Below are 27,232 nucleotides of genomic sequence, written 5' to 3'. Positions count from 1 at the left end.
GACATCTTGGATGGCATTCTTTTTACAAACAACAGGCCTGATATTAGCTCAATACCTTCTGCAATTCTGCTACTATCTTCATTAGTTCAGAGATGGCTTGTCTACTTTTTCTTTTCAAATCCAGTGCTGCAGATAGACCCTTTTCTGTTTTTTAGAGCCTTCTTCCAAGTATCTTTCATTTCACGCTGAATACTTTAAAGCCTTCTTTGCTTCTAGAACAGTCTCTTGGGGATGGAAAATGGTGATAATCAGTCCATAGGTCTTGTAGGCCTTGCTAAGCTTGAATTACAATAATTCATGCTCAGTTATTATGCTGCCAGCCTAAACTGCAAGATATCTCAAGCAGCCAGTGTATTTAAGCTCAGGGCTTAGCAGACAGAATGTGTCTTAACATCTTCGCCCTAGACTCTCTCAGCAATTTTGATTCTGCTTTAGCATCCAATGGCCTTTCTAAACGACAAATAACATTGATGAGCATTAAGGGGTACTTGCACTGGGTGCTGTTTGGTGGCATAGTAATTTAAAGTTTTTTTAAAATAGAACTGGAGCGCATTTTGAACTGAGCCTGGTTGCTACTCGTCTCTTGAAAGGCCTAAACTCTGCATCACAACTATAAGGCAGTGTACTACTTTTCAATATTTCGCTGTAATTTTTTTTAAGTAACTTGGGATAACAAGAGTTTTGTAAAATAAGCATGTAGCCAATTTTTATATCATGGGGCAGATTTACAAGCCCCTTGCGTGACTTTTGCGCTGCAGTTTCATCACTTTTTGGACGCAACAGCGGGGCAAACAACGCGGCCTATTTACAACGTGACGCATCTAGGGAGATGCGTCACGTTGTAAAGCCCTGCGTCACATTATACCTGCGTCAGGTATAATGTATGCAGGGTGGGCGTTCCCACGCAGGAAGGCCTCGTAAAAGTGACTCAGTGAAATCTACAAGATTTCACTGCGCCACTTTTATGATGTCACTGCGTCAAAACCCAGGCGTAAGTAGTGATGCAGTGTAGTGGACATAGGCCTCAACACGCATTGCTGGAGTTGCATCGTGCTTGCGACACAACTCCAGCCATGCGTGACTTTTCCGCTAACAGATGCGTCAGAATTTCTGAAGCATCTGTCAATCCTTGCGCCATAGTGCGCCGTATTGTAAATACGGCACATTTATGGTGGCGCAAGGGTGTCTAAGGGTGGTGCAGGGAAAGTGACGCATCTGTACAGATGCGTCACTTTCTTGTAAATCTGCCCCTTAGTTTGGTAACCATAGTTCCACGAGTGATAGACTGAAAAAACGATTGGCAGTTTGTAAGAAACTAGAGTATTAGCGGAGGGAGGAGAGAACTCAACTCAATTAATAATCACAATCGCTATCAGGGTGAACCACAAAAGTCACTAAATAAACCTGTTCTTAACCCTCTCATATAGTGCTTCACAAACATTTTAGAACCACAACCCACTTTTTAGAACAACACATTTTTGGACATGAGGCAGGCAATTTTTTTATTTTACAAAAGCATTGCGTGGCAACATCATTTGCAGACAGCACATTTTCCATTGAAATGGCCATCAAATTTCCACAGACACACAGATTTACTAGTAAAACTATATTGCACACAAATGATAATGAGTGGAAATCGTGTTTCAGTGAACATTTGCTAATTGTGCATAACCAAGTAAAGTGTCTTGATTTGTTTTGATCCTGTTAAAATCTTTGTTTCCACGACACTTCAGAATTTAAAAAAACGTGCTTCATTTTTGCTTTGCTAACTGCTGAGTGTGTACAGTACATTTACAGGTATTTATTTAAATGTTGTTGTGAGTTACAAAAATTACATCATATAGCATTTCCTTTCACACTCCCTGCACCAAAGCAAGATTGTCACATAAATAGCTCTACTCTTGTTTCTCTGATACCAAAGTGATAGGAGTTTGTAAACATCAATCCCCAAATTAAAAAAATAAGCATCAATTTGTCAAAAGACATGGCCTGACACTAAATTACTGCAAATGTGACAAGGCAAATACAGAATTTAAAGCCATCTTTATTTATTGCTTGAACTTTCAGAACCCACCAAAAATCTGCTTGCGACCGACTGACCCACAGTTTGAGAAACACTGCTCTGGTAGCTTGGCACACCATCAGTTAGGTTTAACATAGAGGCAATGTGTAAAGTATTTATGCAGTATTCAAACATTAATAAAGTGGATACTGGACTAATGACCTGTCCAATTGCAATGTTCTGATATCTCACAAGGACCTACCTATCCGGGGACATGCCCTTATATAGCTCTCCTTTTCCCTCTCGGCCTACCACTACTTTTTTACCTGGTCTGCTTGCTTGGCCTCTTGATTACCCATTGGGTGTTTCCCCCTAAGTTTGCAATGTGTTGGAATTTTGAAATAGAATGAGTGTGGGAATGGTGTTTCCAAGTGATTGGAACTGTTGGAGAGGATGGAGGGTGGTTGGTTTATTGTGTTTACATTGTTTCCTCTTCCCTTTGTGTGGTCACTCATGCTTTCTTACATAATCATAGCTGTACCCAAAAACCATGGGTGGCGCATCCTTCTCTGTTCAAGCAGCCAAACTATGGAACTCTTTAAACCCAACATAAGATCCAGGGATAACCACCTTATCTTCAGAAAACTACTCAAGAATTGGCTCTTCCCCACATAACCACCATACGCAAACAGAAATATACAGCATATCTCTCTGTATATAAGCACGTATGTTAGAACCGGGGTTCTATAGCTGTCAATGGTTTGCACTTTGTCCAAATAGGGACCCTTGCTTCTATTCAGGGTAAGGGGGCTACAATCCTACAATAACCCCTGCTCAGCCCTGTGGTAGCTTGGCACAAGCAAGTAGGCTTATCTCAGAGGCAGTGTGTAAAGCATTTGTGAACACATACAGCAAAACAGTAAAATACTACAGATGGATAACACATGGGTGTTATAAAAATAAGTATTCTTTATATAGACTTAACACAAGACCCAAACGACAAAAAAACACAATACAGTATTAGGAAAATGACTTTTAAATGGTAAAAATAGCTTAGTTCAAAGTTGATGGTAAATGCAACACGTTTCTCACAAAGTACCTTTGGATGTGTAACGCAAGATAAACAAAAGGTTCGCAGGGAGGGCGATGCGTCGGTTCCTTGCTTCGGGGAGGCTATGCGTCTGTTCCTCAGTGCTTGCACAAAGTAGGCGATGCATCTGTTCCTTACCGGAGAGGAGGTGATGCGTCGATCTCGTATTGCGTTCCGGTTATGATGTGACAAGATGGCGCCGCGATGCGCCAATCTGGTGCGATGCGCGGATCCTGTGCCATGCGACAAGATGGCGTCTTTATTGCAGTGCGACGACGTGAAGATGATGCGTGCAGGCCTTACGGCCGTGCGGTGAACTCGGTAACTTCTGAGCCACTACAAGCCCTGCTATACGCTTCTTCGGTGATGCAACGGCGACCCTTGCGGTGGCGACACGCTTCTCCGGTGATGCGACGACAAACAGCTGCGACGGAGAAATGCTTCTCCGGTGATGCAACGGCGACCTCTGCGGCGGCGACATGCTTCTCCGGTGATGCAACTGCAACAGCTGCGGCGGTGACACGCTTCTTCTCGTTAAGTCGCGCTTCCAGCTCCCAACAATATGCTGGCTTCTGCAGACAGAATTACCAGCAAGGAAATTCAGGGGGGAGCTGGTGGTGAAGTCATGTATCCCTGAGACTTCAGCAGGAGGCAAGCACACTTCAAGCCCTTGGAGATTCTTCTTCAAGATGATGAAAGTTCATTAAAAGTTCCTTCTCCTTTCCTTGGCAAATAAGTCACCACTGCAGGCCAACCCCAGAAAATAGCACAATGGCACAGGGGCAGTCAAATCCTTCAGCTTCTTTTGTTCCTCTCCTTGGCAAAGGTTTGTCCTGATTCTCAGAAGTGATTTAAAGTCTTGGGGTCTGGGACCCAATATTTATACCAGTAATTTATTTGTTCCCTGAAGGCACAGGGTGTCTGTACCTGGCCTAAACCAGTTCTGTCCTCACTGGTGCAGCTTCCTGGCAGGAGGTGGAAACAGCATTGTTGAAAGCAGACCTGGTCTAGGTAGCTGAAAGGAAATCTCCTCCCCCTACTCTCTATTCTATGAGGGCTCAGGGGAGTGAAAGGAAATTTCCGCCCCCTACTCTCTATTCAGCCAAGGTCCTATTCAGCCCAGACTGCTGGAGCCCAAGCCCTCCTGTCCCTCACAAACCAGACATGCAATACACACCTTAGCAGAGGCGGGCTGGATGGTTAGGTAAGAAAATACCTACTTTCTGAAAGTGGTATTTTCAAACACAGAATGTAAAAATCACCTTCACTAAAAAATGTGTTTTAACATTCTGAGTTCAGGCATACTAAATGTGTTGTTCTACCATGTTCCCTGGGTCAGTTAGGATTATAAAATGATAATCAAACCGCCCATTCTGGCTTATGAGGACAGGTAGCCTTGCAATAGTGAAAAACGAAATTGGCTGTAATTCACTATCAGGACATGCCACACACACCAGGGCATGTCCTACCTTGTACTTACAATGCACCCTGCCCTAGGGCCTACCATAGGGGTGGCTAACATGTAGAAAACTGAAGGTTTAGGGACTAGTAAGTGGGTGCATTTACCAAGTTGACATGGCAGTAGTAGACTACACACAGGCTCTGCAATGGCAGGCCTGAGACACACTTTACAAGCTGCTTCTGTGGGTGGCACAATCAGTGCTGCAAGTCCACTAGCAGCATTTGATCTACAGGTCCTGGGCACACACAGTGCACTGTACTATGGTTTGACAAGTAAATCAAATAAGCCAATCATTGAGTCACTACTCCATTACAACAATTTATAATTGGGAGCACTTGCACTGTGGCACTGAATTGAGGAAAATAAAAATCTATGAGGCCTATATGTCCCCATGTGCCCCCCCCAACGCTTATGTATACATGCATGTAACCTATGCATTTCCCTTCCATGGCCTTTCCTATCCTGACTTATGCTATAACGTATGCTATAACGTGGCCTGCCATCATCAAGTCTCCCATGAGAGAAACGACAAATCTGTATTGAGGCCTACACGTTTTTCATCATGTTTTCCTGCATTTTCATGAAGCCCATGTTTATGGCTCAGCCAGAGCCGAAAAGAGGTTTCAGGCCTCAGAACGCTCTGAAAGCTGCAGCTGCGTATCCTTGGCCTTGCACACTTGGGCCTCAGCCAAAGGGGCCCCGACCGAGGTGCCGAGACAGTATTGAGCACGGTTATCTGCTTACTCCTACTGAAACCACATTCCTGCCTGGAGAAGGAGGAATATAAACATGACCCATCTGCAAAGGAGAAAGCCTAGCCTTTCTGTCTCTGTTTGTGAGTTTGCAAAGCTCACGTCAGTAAAAAGCCCATAGCCCCCATGCAAGGCCTCTGCAATAAATGAAGTAAATGAAGAAATAGATGCCACATCGGCTCTTGGTGATGAGCAACCTATGTCACAAATCAGTCCCTGCTCCAGACATCAGACATCAGATAAAACAAGATGTGCTGGTCGTCCTGACACTGAAGGCCTCACTTCCAGACTTTCCGGTTGCATAGCAACCTCTCCCCACGTCAGGTACACGTCATGCTCGAGTTGAGCATCAGTAAGGCAAAGTTCCAGTACAATTCCAGCAGATAATGCAACCCCCTCCAGGTATCCACCCACCTATGACAAATTACCCATTATCATCAAGTGGACGCCCACATGGACGCCCACCTTCACACCTACTTACACGCCCACATGCTCTTATCTCATTCTCTTTTGCTCTTTTTGTTTCCGATGTATATATACTGTACTCTGTGAATAATGTTTTGAGAATACTTTTGAGTCCCTTCCAGATCCCTTGTGGTGATGGTAATATTCTCCCTTTGACTCGAGTTATTGGAATAAAGCCCTTTTTGAACCTGATACCACAGACTCAGCCTCTTGCTTTATGCATGATCTTATTTATATACTGAAATTCTGAGAGCGTAATATTTTATTTACCACATAATGGCGCCCGAACAGGGACTATTCTCTTTCCCCACACGCCGGAGATGAGGGTCCAGTTTTGCCCCCTTCCACAGCCGTGACGGACTTCAAGTGCGCACGTCGCGGGTTTTCCCGCCAACTCCCTCAGGCCAGCGAAGGAGACGGACTGCGACCAGGCATCCACACGAGGCGGTGAGGAACGCAGATTGTCCTACCCAGAGCCCACCTGCGAGAGAGCTGTGTCCGAGGTTTCTGGAGATCCACCTAGGTTACGCCATTCCCCGCGCAGCGTCAAGTTTCGGAGGCCTTCGACTTCAAGTTCAAGTTTTCAAGTTTTCAAGTTTTCAAGTTCAAGTTCCGCTTCCCGGTGAGTTTTCTCATGGGGGTTGCAATCAAGATGGGTTCTCACTTGTGAGACCTGTATGTTCAAGTGCATGCTTTACGAGTTATAGGAAATAGAGATCTCAAAATGTTCAGGGTGCACCGGTATAACTGTATGAATGTTATTGTCATAGCCAGGTTCAGTTAGGTTTGAATGTGTCAGGTTTTATGTAAGTTTGTTTTATTGTAGTTTTTGTTTTTACAGCGCTATTGTGATTTTTGATTTTGGCTACATTCCAACATGCCGTTATTTTCGAAACTACGTAAAATATGTACCAGAAAAGGTGTACTAGAGGAACCAGTTAACATTCCTCCTAGGGACACCCCTGGACATTTCATGTACTGTAAGCACGGTTTAGATGCCGTGTTGTTCTTGGAACTATGGGTAGATTACACGAAGGATTTAGAGACAAAATATAGATGGCCTATCACGGGAACGTGGGATGCGGAAAGCATTATGAAAGTAGAGGAAGAGATATGGAAGAGAAAATCTAGACCTGCTCAGAAAGATGCCATTGAGTTGTGGCGCAAGGAGTCACATAGAAGAACAGAAAAAGAGTTCCACAAAATAGAGAGAAGTAAGCAAGAATCAGAAAAAGCCAAAGAACAGAACTTAAGAGAGGAAGGGGAACGAGTAAAAAGAGAGCAGACTGAAAGAACAATGAATACTGTAGTTGCTGGTATTTACCCCGTCCTTTCAGAGGAACTAGCAAAAGTGACTCCAGTAGAAAGACCCATCAGAGTGCCTCCGCCAGTACCCCGCAAATTAAAAACAGCATCCGACAGGTTTATTGACACCTATCTAGAGGAATCCCCACCAGCCTACGTGGACGGATCTTTCCCTGCACCACCAACGCCAGAACAGCTCCAGGAGCTCGATGACGGCGAGGAGGGGGGATCCGGGACAGCGTCAGGAGGGGTGTCGACAGTAAAAGTAGACATCCCCGAATGTATATATGATCCAGACCCAGGAAAGGGTAGGATGCTTGTGTTTTCACTACGGCTTAGAAGAGCAGTCACAGATCTGGAAAAACTACCAGATATGGATAAACATCTAAAGAAAATGTACACATTCATAAGAACAGGGGAAGGTCCTGAGAGCATAGCAGATGCTATACAAAATAGAAAAGTGGTTGTTAAAAATTATATCCTTCGCTTCCTAATTAATTGTCTGATCAGAGAAAAAGACGAAGGAAACGGGGATGTAGACCATCGTTATACTGGTTGGAGTGATCGCATAGATGCCGGTCAGCATGATAAATCAGGACAGACAGACCACATGTTGACCAAAATCCGAAAAGCAATAATAGCATCACACGAAGCAGGACCGCACGATAAAGCTGCTTTATCGTCTGATGATGAAGCAGGGGACCAAGATAAAATACAATACGTGGGCCATGCCCGACGATTCGAGAAACTCAAAGGCCTGAATTACCGTAAACAGGGTACGGCTATAAAAAAGAGATTTTCTCTTGAAGATTTGTTCCAAATCACCGACAAAGCGGTGAACGAATGGTTAGGTAATGAGCAGCCCTTAACCCCGACCGAACTCGAATTAGCACGATCAGCCACTCTGTGGGTATCCCAATACGATTTATATAATAATGATGTCGTTGCACAGACGTTTTTGAGCCTTTCACCGAATGAACAGCGCTTAGCTGGTGTTTACATGGTCCAACATTTAATAACGTTATATGAAAGTCAGTACTCTGGTCCTGGTATATTGTATAGGTTGCTGGACGACATAATACTAGACAGATGGATGAACTTGGGTACTGAACTGATTAATGTCATCTTGGACCAGCGACACAAATATATAGTATATGTAACTAGATCCCTGCTTCCCGTTCCACCGCAGGTTAAAGGACAGACCTACGACAAACTGAACCCCCTACGAGAGGTACATCCCGTAAAGGATGCAAACAATGAACTACAACGGGTGTATGTCTACACCCCTCTGTCAAAATTAGAGATACTGGAAATGAAAAAAATGTTGCCCTCTCATGACAAAGACCCGGGGGGTTTTCATAGGGAATTAAAAGACATTCTCCGCTTAGGGGAATATACATATGCGGACGTTCTAAAGTTATTAAAAGTACTATTGCCTGCTGGTATTTACGAGAAACTTAAAGAAAAAGACTGGGAGGTGGGAGAGAGCAAGATTAGCTGGGATGTGTTACAAACAGAAGAAAATGCAAGAGGCCCGGGGGTTGGTCTGGGTCCCCGAGCTAAAGAATTACCTGAACTCCTTGTACAATTTCTGCCAAGATTATTAATTACCAAAAAAGAAGACTGGGATGCCATTTCGGCTTGTAAACAGAAGCCAGACGAGGACACTAGCGACTTTTATTCTAGGTTTGAGAAATGTTTTACTATCAACAGTGGCCTTAAGCCCGGTAGTGATTCATATCCCCATCTGTTTGTGAGCAAATTAGTGGAAAATTCCTTACCTGAGGTAAAATATAGAGTACTGAAGGTTGAGAGTACTTGGCAAGCAAACAGCCCTTCCCAAATGTTACAGATGTTACAGTACCACCAGAACAGAATTAGAGAGGAACATGACCAAGAAAAGAGACGCATGAAAGACACAAAGATGAAGATGCTGGTTGCCCAATCGACAGCGGCAAACACAAATACCAACACGAACAAGAATAGCACAAAACAAAATTGTGGCACTTGTAATTATTGCAAGAAGCCAGGCCACTTCGTACATGAGTGTGCAGTGCTGAAAAACAATATAGCGCTTGGTAAAACAAAGCCTCGTCAATATCATCCCAAGGACAGTAACACACATCAGACATCAGACACGTTTCCACCGCCGCCACCGCCTGTCCATGCACCTGCACCAACCCGAGCCACAACACAAATGTATGAGCACGCTCAAAATAACTATCCAGAATACCAGGCATATTCATGAAGCTGCCCAGAGAGGGAATTCGACCTGCCCCTCATTCCAGTTCCTGTGGACCAAGCGGGTCCTTATGTAAATGCACGGTTACTGGGACAAAATAAAAGGTTTTTGATTGACACTGGGGCCAGTAGAACTACCATTAGTAATTCCGAGGTGCCCGGGGCACCCCTCTCGGGCTCAAAGAGTGTATCCCTGGGATTTTCAGGTAGACCTATCGTTAATGAGGTTTCAGAACCAGTCTCCTTAGGAGTTGGTCCACTGATACATACTACGGACTTACTACTTACTAAATCATATACGGAAAACTTGCTCGGTATAAAGACATTGAAAGAACTAGGAGCAGTAATCTGTTGCTCACCAGAAGGAGTGCGACTGTATTTACGTGATTTCAAAGGACATTTTGTAATGAAAGAAATTGACACCAGGCTCCGAGATGTACCACAGCACCTATGGGCACAAGGCCCAACTGACGTAGGTTACATGAACATTACGCCACACTAGGTCACCCTCAAGGAAGGTGTAGTGCTACCACGGATCAGACAATACAAAATACCACCTGAGGCTGAAGTAGGTTTACTAAAAATAATAGATGACCTGATTGCACAAGGGGTGGTGATTGAGACTGATTCAAACATATGTAATTCACCGATCCTTCCTATTCTTAAAAGAACTGACCCCAATATACCACCTGTATATAGATTAGTTGTGGACCTGCGAGAATTAAACAAATGTGTGGTACCACAGTACCCTGTGGTCCCGGACATCTCTTCGATATTGACTGCCATTGATGCGAATGCTACGTTCTTTACAGTAATAGATCTGAAGAACGCATTTTTCAGTATTCCGATACATCCGGACAGCCAATATCTTTTCGGTTTCAGTTTAAAAGGTCGCAGCTTCAGATTCACAAGAGCACCACAGGGCTTCACGGAAAGTCCTAGCATTTATAGTCAGGCTCTGAAAAGACAACTTGATAGTATTCATATGCCTAGCTCTACAGCACTGATACAGTATGTCGATGACATTCTCATCACTGCACGGTCGGATCATGATTGCGAAGATGCTTCCCTGATGGTTTTACATTTCCTGGCTGACAAGGGGCACAAAGTGTCCCCTTCGAAGTTGCAATTCTGTGAACAGCAAGTGGCGTACCTTGGGCACTTGCTATCCAAGGAAGGTAGGCGACTAACACCTGAGCGCATACAATTAATTTCAGGTCTTTCACAGCCCACAACACAAAAGGAGGTACGGGCATTCATTGGCCTCACTTCATATTGCAGGCAGTGGATTCCCCAGTATGCTTACATAGCCAAGCCCCTAATACAGTTGACGACACAGGAGGTAGCTTCTACTAAAGTCCTCCCCTGGACACAAGAACATACTGTGGCATTTGAAGAATTAAAGAGAGCTTTATGTCAAGCACCAGTTTTAGCAATCCCTGATTACAACAAATCGTTTATGCTTTTTGTGATAGAGCGGGATGGAACAGCACTATCTGTCCTCACAGAAGATCATGCAGGAAAACACAAGCCCTGTGCTTATTTTTCTAGTACATTGGACCCAGTAGCACAGGCTTTGCCTGCGTGCCTAAAATCTGTTGCAGCAACGGCTTTAGCCATAAGACAAAGTGACTCGATAGTGCTGGGCCACCCTCTGACAGTACAAGTACCGCATGCAGTAGAGGTTCTCTTGAACCGGACACAAACCCAACACCTGACTATAGCTAGACTAACAGGCTATGAGCTGACGTTATTTCAACCACACATAGAGATCAGACGATGCAACATACTAAATCCCGCTACCCTATTTCCCTCCAATACAGAAAGCCATTCACTACACAACTGTGTTGAAGTAATACATACCGTGACTAAGCCCAGACAAGACTTGACAGACGTTGCACTCCCAGACCCCGACCTAACACTATATGTTGACGGCTCATGCATGAGGACAGGGGCGGGAGAATTAGTGGCAGCATATGCAGTAACTACTGATACTGAAATAATAGAGACTAAAAGAATAGACATATTGTCAGCACAAGCAGCAGAACTCATCGCCCTAACACAAGCATGCATAAGAGCTGAGCACCTGAAAGTAAACATTTACACCGACTCCCAATATGCATATGGGGTGGTTCATAATTTCGGGGTGCTCTGGCGAGAAAGAGGTTTCTTGACCTCTCATGGGGCCAAGATACAGCATGGCCCCCTTATTCAAGCCCTTCTGGAAGCGATACATTTACCAACAGCCATAGCTATCCTAAAATGTAAAGCACATACTAGAGCCACAGATACCATTTCCCAAGGCAATGATCTGGCAGACCGAACTGCTAAACAGACAGCTCAGACCCCACTAGACATGACAAAGTCACAGGTACCATCAGTGTCCAAAGCCATGACAGTCAGGGATCCTTCCAAGGATGTACAAGACATACAGACACATGCTACTATAGATGAATTAAAGAAATGGTCGGAACAAGGAGGGGTACTGACTGATCAGGGTTGGATGACTAAGGGCCACTCCACATGGTTTCTACCTGATTCAATGGTACAAGTAATCATAGATACCGCACATAGTCCTGCAAACTTAGGAGAGAAAGCAATGCTAGACAGCTTACAGAATATATGGTTCAACAAGCACCTGCGTGCAGCAGCGAAACAAAAGGTTAGAACATGTATGATCTGTTGCCAATTCAATCCAGGTAAAGGCATTCCAATGGAACAAGGTGGATTCCATCCACCTGACCATCCTTTTGAGGTCCTCCAAATGGATTATATCCAAATGGATAGATGTAGAGGTTACAAATATGTCCTGGTAGTAGTATGTTCATTATCCAGGTGGACCGAAGCCTATCCAGTCCCTGATTACACTGCTGTAACTACCGCCAGACAATTGGTACGAGAGTTTTTCCCACGTTATGGATTACCGCGTGTCGTATATTCCGACAACGGTCAGCCTTTCTCCTCTGAACTCATGAAACAAGTGTCCCTTCTGTTAGGGTATACCTGGAAGTTCCATTGTGTGCGACATCCTGAAGCAGCAGGCCTTGTAGAAAGACATAATCAGACTTTAAAAATAAAACTGGCAAAGATTTGCGCAGACAAAGGCGTGGATTGGATGGTAGCCCTACCAGTTGCCCTCTTTTACATGCGAATGGTAGCTCATTCTAGAACAGGCTTATCTCCCTATGAAGTGGTCTTCGGTAGACCACCGAATATGTGGGGCACTCCAATGCCTAAAAAGATTACTGATGTTGATAGTAACATGCTGACAGATTACCTGGCTTCCTTGATGTCTGCACTACTCTCTTGTCGTTCGCAGGTTGCCGCCGCTTTCCCTGACAACACCCAGGTCAAAGAATACTCAATCGCTCCTGGTGACTATGTCCTAATCCGGAACTTTGATAGATCAAGTCCTCTTGAACCGAGGTGGAAAACGCCGAAACTGGTGTTGCTAACAACAAGGACCGCCGTGAAAGTCGAGGGACGGAAAGGTTGGATACACCTTCACCACTGCAAACGCTACTTCGGGAACGACTGTACTTTTAAAAAGAACACTGACTGCTCGGACTTTGAGCCCCCTTTGCTAGAGGAGACTCCGCAGCAGAAATATAAAGCGAAACTCAGATCCCATAAGTCAGAACCCGTTTGATCGATTAAGTCCACTAGGTGGTGAAGCGGTTGAACATGTATTCTGGCTTGCATGAGATCTCGAACAAAGCGAACGAGAGAAAGAGCAGGATGAAAAGCAAATACTGTAAATTATTACGTGGTAGATGTATAGTTACTTTGATTGTTCTATCTCTTCTATGTATCACGATAATAAGTATCAGCTTAATACTACATGCTATTTTTCCTCCTATTGCCTCACTTTTACACTCCTCCACTAATGATACCACAAAACACACATTTAGTGATCTGCCATCCCATGAATTATCGTATCGACTTGCCTTACGCAACAATACCTTTATTCAGATGCTGCACCATTCACATCAGGCTAGCAATGCTACAGACTGCTGGGTCTGTGGCCGACTTCCCCCATATCAGAAGGTAAAGGGAGTGTTGCCTCTTTTCCCTTTTCCTTTTTCCCATAATGGTTCTTGCGGAGCATGGTTTGCCTTAATGACATCCATCAACGGTGATGCCAAAGAATGTCAAGAGGAAGATTGTAGGGGCGAGTGGGTATGGGGTAACTTGAATAAAGTCATGAACGAAGTATGTTTCCCAGATGAAGAGGGTCTTCCCCAAATGAAAGGTACAGATCTAGAAAATGAAGAGTATCTGCAAGGAAATGCGACCCTCGATTTCATAGTATTGAACGTAAAGCCCCAACACATGTCAGGTCCGCCTTCAATTACTGTTCTGCCAGTGAAAGGGAACTTGTGTGTCAGAAAAGAAGGCTCAGTACATTTGGGGCACAGCGAGTGTAATACCATAATAGTATTCAAAGACAAAGGAAAGTCCTATTTCAGAGCATCACGACACACCTACTTTATTTGTGGCCAGACAGCCTATGTGCAGCTGCCCTTGGACTGGGGTGGGACGTGCTACATATCATTTCTCCTACCACCCGTTTTCTTGGCCCCATCGAGCTATCACCAAGATCTTCAGCTCACACTTGTCAGACACAGACGAGGGCTCGATGCCTCTGGCATTGACCAGACTGAGACAGCTTGGGAGCAATATACAGATTTCAATAAAGGATTTTTTTTCTTCATAGGTCCCGTCCAGAATAGTAAACTTATCCGAAGGCTAACAAGGATTCTAGAAACAGTTGCTAATGTGACTGCATCGGCCCTGGGGAATCTGACCCAGGAACAGTATGCTATGAGACTGGTTGTTCTTCAGAATTGTCTTGTTCTTGACGTCATCCTGGCGGATAGGGGCGGGGCTTGTAGGGTCATCGGTTCTAGCTGTTGCGTTTTCATACCTAATAACGCACCGTCTGTATACAAAGCAATAACAAGGCTCCACAAGATTGCCCAAAGCATACATCAAGACCCAGGCACGTGGACATGGTCCGGTTGGCTCTGGGGATTGATATCGGCTTGAGGATGGAAAGTGTTGACCGTCTGTGGGTTGATACTATTAATGATATTCAGTTGTTGCCTATGTCTGCAGTGTGGCCCGGCCATTTGCGGCCTGTGTGCTACTGCATGTGTTTCACATCCCCATTTACAGAGCATTGAAAATGGAAAAATAATGCTGCAAGAACAGATCGACTGTCTCATGAAAATAGACGTTACATAGGGGGTTCACTAGGGTACAAGGAGGGAATGAGGAAAATAAAAATCTATGAGGCCTATATGTCCCCATGTGCCCCCCCCAACGCTTATGTATACATGCATGTAACCTATGCATTTCCCTTACATGGCCTTTCCTATCCTGACTTATGCTATAACGTATGCTATAACGTGGCCTGCCATCATCCAGTCTCCCATGAGAGAAACGACAAATCTGTATTGAGGCCTACACGTTTTTCATCATGTTTTCCTGCATTTTCATGAAGCCCATGTTTATGGCTCAGCCAGAGCCGAAAAGAGGTTTCAGGCCTCAGAACGCTCTGAAAGCTGCAGCTGCGTATCCTTGGCCTTGCACACTTGGGCCTCAGCCAAAGGGGCCCCGACCGAGGTGCCGAGACAGTATTGAGCACGGTTATCTGCTTACTCCTACTGAAACCACATTCCTGCCTGGAGAAGGAGGAATATAAACATGACCCATCTGCAAAGGAGAAAGCCTAGCCTTTCTGTCTCTGTTTGTGAGATTGCAAAGCTCACGTCAGTAAAAAGCCCATAGCCCCCATGCAAGGCCTCTGCAATAAATGAAGTAAATGAAGAAATAGATGCCACATCGGCTCTTGGTGATGAGCAACCTATGTCACAAATCAGTCCCTGCTCCAGACATCAGATATCAGATAAAACAAGATGTGCTGGTCGTCCTGACACTGAAGGCCTCACTCACTGAAGGCCTCACTTCCAGACTTTCCGGTTGCATAGCAACCTCTCCCCACGTCAGGTACACGTCATGCTCGAGTTGAGCATCAGTAAGGCAAAGTTCCAGTACAATTCCAGCAGATCACGCAACCCCCTCCAGGTATCCACCCACCTATGACAAATTACCCATTATCATCAAGTGGACGCCCACATGGACGCCCACCTTCACACCTACTTACACGCCCACATGCTCTTATCTCATTCTCTTTTGCTCTTTTTGTTTCCGATGTATATATACTGTACTCTGTGAATAATGTTTTGAGAATACTTTTGAGTCCCTTCCAGATCCCTTGTGGTGATGGTAATATTCTCCCTTTGACTCGAGTTATTGGAATAAAGCCCTTTTTGAACCTGATACCACAGACTCAGCCTCTTGCTTTATGCATGATCTTATTTATATACTGAAATTCTGAGAGCGTAATATTTTATTTACCACAGAATAGCAGTGACACAGTACCCAAAGCATGTAAACTAGCAAAAACATATAAAAAACAGAGGAGACAACAGCGAAAAATGGAAGGGAGACTCACGCCAATGGTACCAGGTCTAAAATGTGTCCCCTCCAGCTTAAATGTGGGGAGGACTACCCATCCTCTTGGGAGTTCTCTTCACTAAGGCGGAAAAATCTGGACAGACCATCAGCATTGGCATGTTCTGTACTAGGGTGGTGTTCCACCGTGAAGTCCATCCCCTGTAGGGAAATGGACCACCTCAACTACTTTGGATTCTCACCCCTCATCTGCATCAACCATCTGAGGGGCCTGTGGTCGGTCTGAACCAGGAAGTGAGTCCCAAACAAGTATGGTCTCAACTTCTTCAGTGTCCAGACCACAGCAAATGCCTCACACTAAATTGCACTCCACCTCTGTTCCCATGGAAGTAACTTCCTACTGATGAAGGCTACAGGTTGGTCTAGGCCCTTCTCATTCATCTGTGAAAGAACAGCCCCCACACCATGCTCTGAAGCATCTGTCTAAACAATTCATGGTTTTCAGAAGTTGGGTGCCTGAAGCACGGGTGCTGTGCACATGGCAGTCTTCAGGGTGTCAAAAGCGTTCTGACAGGTGTCAGTCCAGTTCATTTTTTTGGGCTGCTTCCTGGAAGTCAGCTCAGTCAAGGGTGCAACAATGTTGCCTTACCCCTTGACAAACCTCCTGTAGTACCCTGTGAGTCCTAAAAAGGCTCTCACCTGTGTCTTGGTTTTGGGGGGTTCCCATGCTAGGATGGTATCAATCTTGGGTTGTAGGGGCGCCACCTGGCCACTTCCTACCTGGTGCCCCAAGTACACCACGGAACCCTGCTCATCTGGCACATACTCGCCTTGATCGTGAGGCCTGCTCTTCGCAGTGCCATCAACACTTCTCAGAGGTGGCGCAGATGTTCATCCCAGGTAGAACTAAACACTGCAATGTCATCCAGGCAGGCGGCACTGAAATCTTCCAGTCCAACCAACACCTGGTTGACCAATCTCTGGAAGGTAGCAGAGGCATTCTTCATCCCAAAGGTCATAACCCGAAATTGGTATTGCCCATTTGGTGTGAAGAATGCTGACCCCTCTTTGTTCCCATCAGTTAGGGCAAACTGCCAGTACACAGACGTCAAATCAAACATACTGAGGTACTGTGCAGCCCCTAGCCGATCAATGAGGTCATCAGCTCTGGGGATGGGGTTCGCATCAGTCTTGGTGACTGAATTGAGTCCTCGGTAGTCCACACAGAACCGGAGCTCGAGTGTGGCACCAGGTGCGGCAGTCTTCGGGACCAAGACCACTGGGCTGGCCTAAGGGCTGTTAGAGGACTCAATCACCCATAAGGCAAACATCTTGGAGACGGCAAGTCCACCAGGTAGGTGACATTACTCTTGCGCTACACCACCTCAAATGGTCCGGTCCACTCATCCTGGAGTGCACAGGCCTCCACTGGGGCCATCACACAAACTTTCTGTCCAGGCTGAAACTCGATCAGAGTGGCATTCTGATTATACCACCGTTTCATCTCTTCCTGGCTAGCTTCCAGATTCGCCTGAGCGACCTGTCTGAAACTGTATACATCCCGGGAAAGTCCTCTTACCGGGTGACAATACAGCAGTTCAAAGGGATTGAACCCTAAGGACTTCTGTGGCACCTCACGGTAAGCAAACAGAAGTCTGTGATTAATATGCTTTTCGCTAAAAGGACACACCCAAACCTTGCACTCCCACTTTGGAGGCAAATATACCACTGCACCTTTAAATAATACACTTTGAGCAGCACTCCCTAAAGACACGGAAATGACGCAGCACTCCCTTTAGGCAAGGCAAGAAAACAAATTCAGGTGCATTTATAGTAACACACACACTTTGAGCAGCACTCCCTAAAGACGAGGAAAGGACGCAGCACTCCCTTTAGGCGAGGCAAGAAAACAAATCCAGGTGCATTTCAAACAACACACACAAGTTTATTAATGAACGGTAGGCCAAATATATCAGTAAATGCAGATTCCCAGATGCTAAGTGACTAAAATGTACAATTAGAATAAAATGCAGTATATACAAGTAGCAAAGAGTAGAAAATATATACAAAATGGTTAGGAACACCTCACCGATTGAATTTGCATCATCCTTGCCAACTCAAGCTGGGGAAGACCTTCATCAGCCCAGGAACAAGTTCAATCAGGACTCAAGTACTGTCACCTCCACAGCAATACGTCTATTCTGTGGTGAACTTCCACCTGGCCCTCGAAGGTTGCCAGCTTAAATACCATTAATAAATGAGAGGCGAAGCTTCTAGAAAACCTCGCCTCCTTCTCATTAGAAAAAACCGAGCTGGCTGTACCAGTCTGCATCAAGGCCAAGACGGAGGCTGGCCAAGCTCCCGTATTTTGACTCTGAGACAGAGTTGTACACTCTCACATCTTTCAGCCTCTATCTTGACAAAGCTCCTACAAGGCCTTCCAGAGTACATTAAACAAAAGCAATAGCTCATAAAAACAGAAAGACCTTGAATGTGAATAACCCAAACAACTTGCACGCACTGCTGAGCACGAAGAAAAACTGCAGCAAGGCAAAGCCAGGAAAAAAGGATGACATGAGACCATGTGAAAGCCAATAGTAAGACCTTCATAATTCTCACCAATGTACAACACCGAGCACATGTGTGCATCACTGCCCACAATACTGCACTTCAAAACCAAAGAGTACATTCCACACCTCTCTCTCCCTCTCACGCTTTCAAATGCAGATTCCACACCTTCTATTCTTCGCAAGACTATTCTACACCATGACAGTTCCTACTGAAAGACAGCAAGATTACAAGAAAGAAGAGAAGCAGGCATATGCAGGACTGCCTCATATATTCAGGCTAGGATAAAATAACAAACTAATGTCAATTAAAATGATGGTAGTCGAAGGTCATCATAGGGTGCCAAACAACAAGAGTGCCTCTTTCACTACATTCCACCCCATGACCTTCGACTATCATCACCTACATATATCAAAAACTAGACTTCTTAACTGAAGGCCCAACTATGTTTGAAAAACACTGAAATCATAAAAGCATGTGATAATCACTTCAAAGCATGTCTTAACTGAAAAACACAACTATGATTGAAGAACTGCATTTCTTAACTGAAAGACACAAATATAAAACTATGAAATCATAAAAGCATGTAATAATCATTTCAAAGCATGCAAAAATAGCTCATGCATATCTGGATACTCAGCAAGAATAAATGTTTGATGGATACACAAAATAAATGCATCAAGCTTTTGAACTCGGCAATGCTTCTAATGTCTCAAATGGCTAATCCTGGAACTTCTACTGTTGAAGCAGCCAAACTTATATATTTTTTGCTAAAAAATAAAAAGCAACATCAACATTTTCTTTTTTTTGTCTCTAACTCAGAAATCATTTTTCTCCAAATGCAGAACATTTTTGCCGTTCTTTTTCTTTTAAACAAACAGTCCTTCTGCGTGAAAGTCACACAGCCTTCTCGCATTTTGTTTTAACTTCATGTTTATAAAACAGTTCATCGGTCTTGGAGGTCTGTCTGGTTCGTTCAGCCACAGGATGTCAGATTGCACTGTCCGGTGATCACTCCAGGATTGGGGAGGGGGGTCCCACTCATACGGGGCACTCATACATGGGCAGAGACATCAGGCACATGAATATGTCGCAGTATGATGACCTGGATAAGAAACAAGAATCACTCTTCTTGCAAAAAACATTTTTCAAAAAGCGCACATTTTCCTGCCCCTGTTTTAAGTCTAAAGGCGCAATATTATCATTCCTGTCTGCACAGTTCACTGCTGGCTCTGGGGAATTTTCTGAGAATTCTACCCATGCTTTAGCCACTGAATTCTTGGTATTGGAGTGAAATTCTCTTTTCCCCTGCACAGTAAGAAGGGCTGAGGCAGTCTCCTTCCTGACTATTCCTTCACTCACTGCTGAATACGTGCTCCCTTTATCAATTGGCAGAACCCCAAGGCAATCCATCTGCTCTGTCTGCTCTGGTAATTTTCCTTTCTTCAACTCACCCTTCACCTTCTGTGGGACTGATCTGGCTTGTGCATTCTGACACAAAAGAATCACAGTTCTGAGTAAATCTAGGGGATATTGATCCCTTCATTTTCTGCCCACCTGTTTGCATGGTCCTTATCTCCTAGGTGCTCATATTTAGTCATGCAATGATGTGTCACCACCTCTGTCTCCAAGATTTTAGCATTTTCATCTGCAAGGGAATTAAATGTTCTGACATGCACAGTAGCTGTGCTTTGCAGTACAGTCTGCCACTTCACTAGGGAATCCTATGTCTCAAACTCCACCCCTGAACTTTCTATTGGGACCTGCGCAAACTGTTTATGCACAACTACAGTTTCTGTCTGTATATGCCATTTTATAACGTTTGCTTCATCCCATTGACAAATCGCATTGTGTCTAATTATCATCTGCCCAGTGTCTTTCAATGCGCAAAAGCACAAAAGCATCTGTATTTGTCCAGCATCTGAATTTAAATGTATACTCGTCTTTCCCTTTTCTTCACAGTAACTAAAAATATCACACTGCTCTTGGACTGGCACACATGATACACTGTCTCCTTTCTGAATTGACCATGCGTTTAAAACATTCTGCACAGTCTGTTGTGCAGATTCAAAAACACATTGCTGATTTTCTGTTTTATAAAATAGCGTCTTTCCATGTAAAGCAAGATTCATCATTCACTGACGTGTTTGATTTATACCTGCAACCAGCGATCGTTAAGTCTAAAAAACTGATATCTTTCTTTTCCTGCACATCCACATTTTCCCAGTTCATTTCTGGCTGAGAAATGTCCTCAAAATAATTCATTAAGACCATCTGTGAGGCCTGCAGATTAACTGGCACATTCTATAAGTTCACATTTTTCACATATGACTCATCATAGCTGGTCAAAACAAACGGCTTAAGAGCCTGGTACATGTTTAACCTTTCGTCTCGAAGACTTGGTTTCAAACCGAACATCAGCCAATTCCCGTCTCATCTCACTACATTCTTTTTCTAAATGTTCAAATGTTTGATACATGCTAGACAATACATTCAAAATGACACCACTGTTTATGTCTGAAATACCAAATTGGTTTCCTTCTTTGAGAGAGACCAGCTCCCTCTAAAATAACTCAGTTGGCATCTGGGACTCTGTAAGAATTTTAGAGAGTATTTTCCCCTTTTAATCTTTTTCAAATCATGTTCAAGATGCCAAGATGTAATAAATGTGCTTTTCGCTAAAAGGACACACCCAAACCCTCTACTCCCACTTTGGAGGCAAATATACCACTGCACCTTTAAAAAATACACTTTAAGCAGCACTCCCTAAAGACGAGGAAAGGACACAGCACTCCCTTTAGGCAAGGCAAGAAAAACAATTCAGGTGCATTTATAGTAACACACACACTTTGAGCAGCAGTCCCTAAAGACGAGGAAAGACGCAGCACTCCCTTTAGGCGAGGCAAGAAAACAAATCCAGGTGCATTTAAAATAACACACATAAGTTTATTAATGAACGGTAGGCCAAATATATCAGTAAATGCAGATTCCCAGATGTCAAGTGACTAAAATGTACAATTAGAATAAAATGCAGTATATACAAGTAGCAAAGAGTAGAAAATATATACAAAATGGTTAGGAACACCTCACCAATTGAATTTTCATCATCCTTGCCAACTCAAGCTGGGGAAGAACTTCAACAGCCCAGGAAGGAGTTCAATCAGGACTCAAGTTCTGTCACCTCCACAGCAATACATCTATTCTGTGGTGAACTTCCACCTGGCCCTCGAAGCTTTCCAGCTTAAATACCAATACTAAACGTGAGGCAAAGCTCCTGTATTTTGACTCCGAGACAGAGTTGTACATTCTCACATCTTCCAGCCTCTATCTTGATGAAGCTCCTACAAGGCCTTCCAGAATACAATAAAAAAAAGCAATCGCTCAGAAAAACAGAAAGACCTTGAATGTGAACAACTTGCAAGCACTGCTGAGCACACAGAAAAACTGCAGCAAGGCAAAGCCAGGAAAAAAGGATGACATGAGGTCATGTCAAAGCCAATAGTAAGATCTTCATAATTCTCACCAATGTACAACACCGAGCACATGTGTGCATCACTGCCCACAACACTGCACTTCAAAACCAGAGTACATTCCACACCTCTCTCTCTGTCTCACGCTTTCAAATGCAGATCCCATACCTTCTATTCTTAGCAAGACTATTCTACTCCGTGACAGCTCCCACTAAAAGACAGCAAGATTACAAGAAAGAAGAGAAGCAGGCATATGCAGGAGTGTCTCATATATTCAGGCTAGGGTAAAATAACACACAAAAGTCAATTAAAATGATTGTAGTCGAAGGTCATCATAGGGTGACAAACCACAAGAGGGCCTCTTTCACCACAAAGGCATGGCAAGAGGACATCCCACTTACACCTCATGTGTTCCGCAAGACCCATAATCATGCCCTTCAGGGTCTGGTTGAATCTCTCAACCAGCCCATTACCTTGGGAGTGGTGAATTTGTACGTTACACCGCACTCCTGCCACCGGGACTTCATATGTTTGGATATGAAGTTGTTACTATGGTCTGACACCACCTCTCTGGGGAACCCCACACGGGAGAAAATCCACATCAATGCATGTCCCACCACAGGGCTGTCATTGTCCTGAGAGTGATGGCTTTCGGGTACCGAGTAGCATGGTCCACCAAGACCACGATAAACCTGTTGCCCATGGCTGTCTTGGGGTCCAGAGGCCCCACAATGTCAATGCCCACCCGGTTAAAGGGGGTACTGACCACAGGGAAAGGTTGTAGAGGAGCCTTGTGCTTCCTTCCACTTTTACCACTTGCCTGGCAAGTCTGGCAAGTCCTGCAATGAGTGTCTGAACTCTTGCGCATCTGGGGCCAATAAAAGTGGGTGACAAGCCTGTCAAAGGTCTTGTCCTGCCCCAGATGTCCAGCTAAAGGTACATCATGAGCCAAACCCAGTAGGAAGGCTCTGAAGCGCTTGGATACCACCAGAACATGGGCTGACCCAGGCTCAGCAACCTTAGGCTCGCTATACAGGAGACCATTCTCCCAGTAGATCCAATGTGATCCAGACTGATCACCTGCTGCCTGGTTTGTGGCCTGTTTCTGCAAACCCACAAGAGAAGGGCACTTCTTCTGCTCCTCCCAGAATTCTGCCCTGGAGGGTCCTCCTTCTTGCTGGCAATGGGTCAGCTCAGGAAGGTCCCCCCAGTTCGGCCACTTGCTCCCCTGTAGGTTCCAGGGCATCCCCCTCAAGGTCTGCCTCCTCCTGGACTGTGGGAACTATGGGGGATGGTTTCCCATGCCCCCTACCTCTTCTCTTTAAGGCAGGTAACTGAGCCATACTTTCAGGCTTCCAGTCCTCTTCAACACCCTTACTGGCTGCCAGAGACCGAGCGGTCACACACGCCCACTCAGGCAGACCCAATATCTCTAAATGAGACCTTCTCTCCACTTTAGCCCAAAGAAAGTTTTCTAAATCATTTCCCAACAGACAATCCACAGGCATGGCTGGCCTTACTGCTACTTGAAGTGTACCTGAGACCCCCCCCCACTCAAAGGGAACCAGAGCCACATCACATTGGCTCTCCGAGCTGTCCGCAGCAGCTACTGGGAAGAATGCATGGGGGATCACCTGCTTCTCAGACACCAGCCGACAACTGACAGCTGTCACACTGGCCCCGGTGTCTCTCAGAGCCTCCACCTTATGGCCATTGATGGTCACCCACTGCCTGCATTTCTTAGTGTTATCAGGCAGCTGAGTCCTAGGGACCATCTCACAATCTCCTGAAGAGACAAGGGACAATTTTGTGGGACCCCACCCACCTTGGACACCCATCTCCTCCCCCCCAGGGCCACACTTAACATCTGACGGGGTGGTGCATGAAGTGGTGCATTGGGAACCCTCTGGGGACACTTGGGATCATATCAACTTAAAACATGTAGGGGGCCCCCTGTGAACAGGTTTACCTGTTGGGGCCTCTGGTTTCTTCTCAGGGGGAGGCTGGGAACCCTTCCCTTGGGGATTACTTTGGGTCCCTTTCTGGAACTCCCTCTGTTTACCCTTGTCCCCCCCACTCTTATGCTGGGGACCCTGCCCACCTTTGGTGAAGTCTCCCACATGCCCCTTGTGGACCCTGGTACTGACCCAGCGGTCCGCCTCCTCAGCAAGCTTCCTAGGGTTAGTTAGCTTGCTATCAATAAGGTGCTGGCGTAGCTCTGGAAATTAGTTACCAGACAAGTGCTCCCATGCAAACAAATCATAGAGCGCCTCAAAAGTATTCACTTTGCTACCCTTCACCCAACCATCCATAGCTCTGCAAAAAAAGATACATATTCTACCCAGGTAGTTGCCTCCAGTTTCTTACAATTCATGAACCTCTGCCTATGGAGCTCTGGGGTCAACCCATACCTGGTCATCAGGGCTTCCTTCATGTGGGCATAAAGCATCCTATTCTCAATGGGTTGGTCTAACAAAGTATCCCTCCCATCACTAACAAAGCGGCTCACAAACCCGCTCCCCAATCCTTCTCAGGGACCCGGTGGGCCAACATTACCATTTCATAGGCTGCAAACCACTGCCCAATATCTTCATGCTTACGAAAATCCTTAATGACATCCTTAGGGAAACATAGTCTTCCTTCTGCAGGCACAGATGGTGCGCTGCCACCAGAGGGATTAATTTCTAAGCTTCTAGCTTTGATCTCTAACTCCCTCAACACTCTCTCATGTTCTAATCGCATTCTCTCTCTTTCCAATGGTAACTTGTTATTTTCAAACTCCATCTTCTTATTCTTTAGGTGCTTTTGACCCACCAACTTGAGCTTGGTCGGGATGCATTTAAAAAAAAAAAATGAAACATTTTCGTTTCATTTTTTAAGGACAGGCAGTAGACCCCTTTCCCATTGCGAGTGGTTTACCACCTACTTGAAGTAGATGGTAAACTGCGAGTGTTTTGCGGCCGTAAATGCGGCCGCAAAACATTAGTATGTAGCATGTAGAGTCGCTATTAGGAAGGGACAACCCTTCCTTTTTTTTTAATGATTTTTTTGATTTTAACAAGGGAATATCCAGAGCATTGGCATGGTATTCAGGGTATAGTTTTGACAGTGCAAATTTAGCAAGAAAATCGAATGGCTTAGGTAGGGGGAGAAGGAAACTCATAATCAATTAACACTTCCATGACAACTGGGCAGGGCGGCTCACTGCTTCACTCCACAGCGCCGCACAGCCGAACATAGGCAAAGTACAACAAAATTATCAAATGGAGACTCAGGCATTGCTCCGCAAATCCAGTCCTGTAACATATTGCATACTCCTGAAAGAGACAATATGAATTTGAATACATAGAACACAATCAACGAAATAGGGAAAAAAGAGAGAAAAAAGAAAATCCACATGTGACCTGAATAAGAGAACAATAAAACGGTCCCTTATATATATAAAACTTCAGTGCAACCACAATAGCCGGTCTGGTGTGATGGAAAGTGACGTAGATTTAAATATAGGGACATGTGGGGATGTGTGCTGTTGTGTCGTGCTGTCGTGTCGTGCACCTCAAGAGTAGACGTAGGGAGAAATAGAATAATGGACTAAATGGGCGAGGGGGAGGGGAGGAGAAAGTGGGCGCGCTGGGCCGGGTAGGAGGCAGTAAGGTAAAGGGGGGGTGAGCAACTTCGCGTCCCCGGTAAATTGAGTATATTTCACCCTGGCGTTAGTCGAGATAATTTTGGGGTGGGTAAGACATTGTTGCCATTGTTTATCTGACAGGGTAATGGACAGTTCGCCGTCCCAATACACTCGTAGTGGAAGCAATGCAGGAGGATCGTCCAATCTAATGGAGGTATATATGGCCATCATGGCGTGACACCCGCTGCCATGAGTGACCAGGGTGTGCAGTAAGTGCGAAGTTTCAGGTTCCGGCCCGGCAGCATCCCAGGACTGCAAGGACCGATGAATCAATAGGCATGTAGTATAAAGGAGCCCTGTGGCACTCCATACATTTCCACCAGGCCCTCAAACGTCAACAGCTACGAGTCAGTAAACATGTCTCCCCATGTGTCCAACCCGCTCTCCCTCCATGCTCCCAGCTCCAGATGTCCATGGCATGAGTACGTAAGGGATGCTCCTTCCCAATAGCGAGAGTCGCAAATGCTATTTTTTGAGCCACTGACTTGCAAAATGGCATTTGTACATGCTATTACCCTTTTTTGCGGCCGCAACGGGAGGATCTCCCATTTGCGGCCGCAAAAAAGGGCCGTACCTCTGGTCCCTAATCTTTTATCATAACTATTTATCTACATTTGCTTCACTATTGGATTAAAAAGAAAATTATCTAAATAAATATAATAAATTTAAAGTCCTGCAACACTTGAAAGCCAGAGTTTATTTAATCTACATATACTACCTTTCTTTAAGCATCTATATACCTTCCATGTACTTATGGATCTATATATTTATTACTTTTCTTCTAATTCAGCATATCAAATGCACTACCCTATTTCTCACCCTATACGATTCTCAATATATCCTCTACCTCAACTCTCGTCTCGGACTCATGTCAAACCTCTTTCTACTACTCTTTCCAAAGCACTACCCTATTGCTCACCCTATACCTCTATCAATATATTCTCTACCTCCACTCTCTCAATCATCCAAAACCCCATACCACTACTATGATCCCCAAAATAACCCTTTCTAGACTCTTCCCTACTCTACCCCTCCTTGCATCATCTCATACCTCTATTACAATTCTGATCCCCCGAAACAAGCCTTTCTAAATCCTTCCCTCTATCTCTTCCCCTTCCACCTCCCTTTTATTCATCCCAAGCCTCCTCCTACTGCTATGAACTCCAAAACAAACAAACAAACAAAAAGGATACATTTCTAAATCCTTCCCTCTTCTATCCCTAAATGCAAACCTTTTTCCTCCAACCCTCCACTAGCCTTTTCAATCCAAATAACTGACTAACATATCCACCACTCAAATTACCTTCATATTCACTATATTAATTCACCATTAATCCTTTATGGGTTCCGTAGTAGTATGCTACTCGCCGAAAAAGGGTTTCAACACTCCATCAAGGGTAGCAAACCTTTTTCCCTATTCTATCCCTCAACTGTCCTTCTCAATCCAAATAAATAACTAACATATGCACCAATCAAATTAATTTCATATTTCACTATACTAATTCACCACTAATCCTTTATGGGTTCTGTATTAGCGTGCTATTTGCCGAAAAAGCGCTTCAACCCCTCATCAGTGGTACCAAGCGCTATATAAATGCAAATCGTTTTCCCTCTTCTATCCCTCCACTATACTTCTCAATCTAAATAACTGACTAACATATACACCACTCAAATGACTTTCATATTTCATTATACTAATTCACCACTAA

This window comes from Triturus cristatus, chromosome 10 (genome assembly GCF_964204655.1).
Source record: "Triturus cristatus chromosome 10, aTriCri1.1, whole genome shotgun sequence".
Classification (NCBI taxonomy): Eukaryota; Metazoa; Chordata; class Amphibia; order Caudata; family Salamandridae; genus Triturus; species Triturus cristatus.
The sequence above is the reverse complement of the archived record's forward strand: the minus strand, read 5'-3'. Positions refer to the sequence as shown.